The sequence below is a fragment of the Tenrec ecaudatus genome, unplaced genomic scaffold (assembly GCF_050624435.1).
Source record: "Tenrec ecaudatus isolate mTenEca1 unplaced genomic scaffold, mTenEca1.hap1 Scaffold_68, whole genome shotgun sequence".
Taxonomy (NCBI): domain Eukaryota; kingdom Metazoa; phylum Chordata; class Mammalia; order Afrosoricida; family Tenrecidae; genus Tenrec; species Tenrec ecaudatus.
Genome location: NW_027459570.1, coordinates 192,691 through 198,979, shown reverse-complemented (window position 1 = coordinate 198,979; position 6,289 = coordinate 192,691).

Sequence of the window (6,289 nt, the reverse complement as noted above, 5' to 3'; positions counted from 1 at the left end):
TGGGCTTTGTTGCTTTTGAGCTAGATGGCAGCTTGTTTAATTTCAAGCCTTTAAGAGCCTAGATTCTGTGTCTTGTGATAAATGGACACCATCATCTTTCTTCACCACTTTTGCTTATGCACCCATTTGTCTTCAGTGATCATACTGGGAAGGTAAGCACCCAGTGGTATGATTTTTTTGTTCTTTGATATGTGATACCTGATCCCTTTGGCACTTCATGATCATACAGGCTGAGGTGCTTCTTACATGTGGGCTTTGTTGCTTCTGATCTTGATGGCTGATTGTTTACCTCCAAGTCTTTAAGACCCTGGATGCTATATGTTTTTATAGCCGTGCTCCATCAGCTTTCTTCACCACATTTTTTTATTCACCTGCTTTGTCTTCAGTGATCATATCAAGAAGGTGAACATCACGGAATGCCAGTTTAACAGAACATAGTATTCTTGCAGTGAGGAAGTACTTGAGTGTAGGCCCCAATGTCCATCTGCTACCTTAATACTAAACCTATAAATATATGCACATAGATGTAATTTCCTATCCTCATATAAAAATATATTTACATATGCATGTGCCTTTATTTAGACCTCTAGAAGTGCCCTTTGCCTCCTAGCTCTTTCCTCTATTTTCTTTAACTTTCCTCCTGTCCCACTATCATGCTCAGCCTTCATTTGGGTTTCAGTAATTCCTCTCAGCCACATTACCCTTAATCATGCCTTACCAGGCTTCCGACACCCTCCTCACCACCAATTTGGATCACTTTGTTGTTCCCTTTGCCCTGGATTTGTTAACCCCAATACCTTTCCCCCCACCTCCACGTCTTCCATGTCCCCCCAGAACTGTCAGTCCCATTGTTTTCTCCACCAGATTGTTCATCCTGCCTATCTTATTTAGACACACATGTGGAGATAATAACATGCACAAAAACAAGACAAAGCAAAACAAAGTAACAAAAAAACAAACAACAACAATAAAATATCCAATGACAAAACAACAACAAAGGAAAGCCTATGGTTAATTCAAGGACTGTTTGTTGGCCTTTAGGAGTATTTTCTGGTCAAGTCTGATGGGGTGCCAAGCCCTGACCCCAAAGTCTGTTTTTGGTATTCCCTGGGCACTTTGTTGCTCTGTTCCCCTTGCTGTTCTGTTGCACAACCTTCTTGTTTTTTGCCTCCGTTTGTTGGGGGACCAGATTGGGTGAAATTCCCACACTGTGTCTCCAGTGTTGTCCCCTGTAGGGCTATGAGTCTGTGCGGGATGTTGTGTCTCATAATGGGGCCAGACATATGGTCTTCTCTGTGGATTGGCTGCTCTGAACGGGAATATTGTCCTCCAGTCCTGGTGGGCCAGGATGTGTTCCACTATCTCTCTTCCCCCCCCCTTAATTTGCTCCTATGTTCTCTACTCAGACATGTCCTTCTTGAGCTGCAGCTTCAGTGCTGTCCACTGAAATAAATTACTCTGGGGGCTACAAATATTCTTAATAAGCTGAAAAGTTCTCCCCGGACTATGGAAATCAACACCTTGAGCTTTACACTCAATGGCATGGATTTCTTTCCCATGCCCCAAGCCACAGGGTGATATTTGGTCAGTCATTTAATCCAGTTGCTCTCAGTACTTTCCAATTTGGAATTTGTAGAGTAATATGGGCCCAATGAAAGGGCAATCATATTTATTCCACTTTTCTACTATTGTAGAGAAATCATGAATAATTGTTTACAGCTTAAAATTATACCTGCTTGGTTATTTCATGACTGTGATTAAGACATTATGTGAAGAAGACAGTCTCATCCGTGTCCACATTCAATGTCTCCATGAGAATCTAATGGGTGAGTGAAGATGGTACTCTCATACATTCACCTCTCTTGCTACTCGAGGCTGTAGCATGAGAGCTAAGTGATAACTAAAGCCAAAAATCTTGTTCCAGCACACCTGGACCACTGCTTTTTCTCCTGAGTGTCCTCCCAATGTAGCTTCTGTGCGCCTTGAGAAAGCCAAGGAACAAAATGAAAGTTAGTTTAAATTATATACATTGTTTAAATGATATATATTTCATTTAAACTATACTACATGCACGAATTTCAGTGTTTAAATAGTTTCTCAAACTGACCTTTGTGTTCTCTGAAGTGCCAACTTGCAATAGAAGCTGATGAACTATTAAGAAATGTCACATACCAGAAGATTTCCGAAGAATTAGACTAAGTGTGTGTGCCTGTGTATATATACTCTCTATACCTTTATAATCTACTTAAAATGATAGAACTATTGACATAAGGGAAACGATTAGTTGTTGAACTATGTGACCTAAATTCACCATCTTGAGCTGTGAACATGGGAGTCATAAAAGCAGATAGTTTTATCTCCACAGGTCTATAAATTATGTAAAAAAAATTGGGGACCCTATTCCTCTAAAACAAAAGTAAACCAAACAAATTATCTTCATCTTTACTTCTATGGAAATTCTCAGGAGTACAAAACAGATTTGTTAGTTCTTGAAACTTATGGTGTATTCAGTAATCTTTGCCTATACCATCATTCAAATATACATTAAGTTTTCATTGGTCTTTTAAAATTCATTGTCAAGATTTCTTTTCCATATTAGGTGAAAGAGAATGACATGGCTGGGGTAAGCCATACCGTAGTCCCAACAATGACATTAAAATATTTAATGATTTTTTAAAGAAATTTCTTTTACCTTGTATTTATTGCCTGCTTCTTATATTGATATTGATTGTGAATTTAGGTGAAATGAATTCTGTGACTGCAGTATTTTCTTGTTTTTTCATGACATTTTTTGGAACCACTTGAGTGGACTAAATATTTCTATATAATGAAATATAAACCACATTGAAGGCTCTAATCATTTGTATCCATCAGTGAGTGCTCAATATCTCTACATATTGGTGTCATCTGTGTGTCATAGTCATTGGACTGCTAACTGAAAAACTGTCCGTGTGAATTAATCAAGTTTTTCTGTTCTCTTCCCATAAATATTTACAGTCAAAAAATTTGTAGAGCATGGCTATGAGTCAGGAGAGACTCAATGACATTTTGTTATGGGCTCTATGAAAGACACTTCTAAGAAATATAAAGCAAAAGTCATGGAAAGGGTATATTTGTAGAAACCAACTGAGATAATGGCCTTATATACAAAATATGAACCAAGTTCTTAAAACTCAATAAATAAAAGTGACAGGAGACTACTTGTTTTTAGGTACTATTTTTAATGTTGAAGCTATTTGGTTGCTGTGATGATTACCTATCATTTATAATCTTTGTAATGTTCTTGATTCCCGTAATCTCTAACAGTATGGTGCACGCTTGTTTTTTCTGTTAAGGCATAAGTGCTAGGTAGATAGACGATAGATTGACAGATTGACAGAGAGATTGCTTGTGTTAGGCCTGGTTGTCTAGAGAATTCAAACCAGTCACTCAAATATGTGTAAGAAATAGCTTTATATGAAGAAGTAATTACATATTGACAGAAACATCCCAGCCCAGTCCAACTCAAGTCCATGAGTACGATACTATTCCATAGTTCTTCTTTGGACTCATGCAGCCACATGCAATGATGCCGAATGCAGGAATATCACATGATGGTAGGTACAAACTCTTGTGGATCCAATGTCTCTACAGCATAAAGATGAAGACACAGAGTTGGGGGTGGGAGTGGGTTCCAATGTTCCTCCTTATGAGAAAACCATGCCCACAAGGAGGTACCATCAATCTGTGACCTCAGTGACAGGCTAGATTTTACCACATTATATATTTTCAATTTGACCTGAAATTGTGTAACTACCATACTGATAGTGATAGATAAATGATAGATAGATAGATATGACAGATATTGATAGGGATAAATATTCTAACAGTTTTATTAGTATGTCATCCACATGTCATACAATTCAATAATTCAATCATGTCAAGAATAGTTGTGAAGTTATCACCGTTTTCAATTTTAGAACATTTTCTTCTTCCTTGTAGTCATTATTATTCATGAATTAAGTTTTGTAATTGTAGCAAAAATATACACAACAAAACATTCTCCAATTACACAACTTCTACATGTATAATTCAGTGCCATTAATTAAAATGTTTCATGTTGTACAATGATTATTCGTATCCTTTTCCAAATTCATCCACAACCATCAAACTCAATGATCCCTAAGCAACAGTGCTTTCTCCTTCAACCACGGTAATCATTGGTCAACTTTGGCTTCTATTTGTTTGTTTTAGTAGCAATATTCTTCATACAGTATTCAAATATCACACGCTTCTATGTAGAGATAAATTGCTTTTAAAATGAGTTGCATAGACATCATCACAATCATTACAAGTGCTTCTTCCCCCTCCTGTACTTACTGTATGCTCCCCCAATTCCCTCACTGTCCCCGCCTTCCCTTCACACATCCCCCCTAAATCATTGCATTACCTATTGTTTCTATGCATCTACTCCTGTGCTTCACAGTCTGGGAAACCCAACAGAAACCAAAACAAACCGGCAAGAAGAAGAAAATAAGAATATAAAGATAAAAATAAAAATAAAGATTAATAAAGAAAATACCACCAACAATATCTTAAATGCCCCTCCCCCCCAAAAAAAATCTTAAAAGCCAGAGAAGAAATTACTGTAGTGGATAAAGTGAGGAATACTTGAAGCTACAGCAAATTCATGTTGAGTCAAGAGAGAGGTTAACTGAAAAAGTATCATATTATACTATGGTGTGATTGAACATAATCAGGATTACAATGATCTCTGGCTGATAGTAAAGCTGTTCTAGACCCTTTCCTGTGTTTAAAGAGGATATGCCAGAGATTTACTCTCACTAGATGGTTTCCAGATGGATTTGGGGTCCCCACTGTCCTACATACTTTCCTATAAATTTTTTTGTTTTGTTTTTCACAATTAAACTTTGCTATTTTTCCCTCACCATATTTGGATTTTGTTATCTTTGCATCACACATGTGCTTCATCCATGTGGACTTAGTTGACACCTCACTTAGATTAGTGACTGTTTGAATACAAACCGTTAAGACCCCAGACACTATTCCAATTGTTAGCGGGGCGCCATGTGCTTTCTTCACCACACTGCTGTAGCTCCCTTACCTTCAGTGATTGTTTCATTAAAGTCAGTATTGAGCATGCCCTGTTATCAGAACTAACTGTTCTTGGATTGGGAATAGAGTTAAGTGGGAGCCTATAATCCATCTGCTCTGGTTTACTTTGGTGGTCATATTATGACAAAAAGACCACCACCACCACCACCACCAACAACAACAACAACAACAACAACAACAGCAGCAGCAACAACAAAAAGGCGTAAAACAAAGCCCCCTCAGATGTGATTGCATTGATAGCATCAATAATTTATCCAATGACATAGAATTTAAGATACTGTTGATATGAGGGGTTTATGCAAGTATATAACTTTGAGGTGCAATCCACGAGTTGTTGCTTTGTACAGAAAGATTTCTTAATTGAATGACCTCTGCTTACACTGAGCATGGTTCTTGGTGTTAGGGAAATTTTACTTTTATCAGTTGTTACAAGTGCAGGTACTTGCCTATCAGATTAAAACTGTTCATATTATTGCAAGGAACGCATTGAGGTATTAAATATTTGGTGGTTCTCAGTGTCACTGCATTGGACACCCACTAAGCCAGGGATGTCCAATGACCAACATTTCCACAGTTTTTCCCTCCCCTGCCTTAAAAACAGTTCAATCCTTAATCAAGGGTACAGGTAGATTTGGTGTATTGCTCAGTGCATTCAGTAGGGCTTCTACTCTGTGTCCTCCTGATGTGGCCCTTGGCCTGTAAGGCCAACATCTACAGTCATCATAGTGTTTACTCCATAGCATAGTTCATCCAGGGTTGGGTAGAAACATATTATTAGTGTCAACCCTGGAACATAAAATCAGTTTATTGACCACTTAGGTTCCCAACAATTATTGTTTAGCATCCCTCACGAAGTGAGGTTGCTCCTCCTCATTTACCAACCAAACCCAGCAACAAAAATATCAACACCTCCTTTCAAATGTAGTTGCCCCCGTCCCCTGGTCTTACTTTGATGTTCCAGTAAGGTTCTCCCTTCATTCCTGTGGGGGGGCTGCTCATTTGTCAGAGCCTTCTCTCACTGTTGTACAGCATCAAATGGAAAGTCTTTCCCCTTTTCCCCTTTCTTGACAGAGTGACCCAGCCAATGTGAGGTCTCCTTGTTTGAGGTGATTCTTACAAAGTGCACACAAGGGAGATGATGCATGGTTCATGGTTTTTGTTGTTGTTTTTAGGA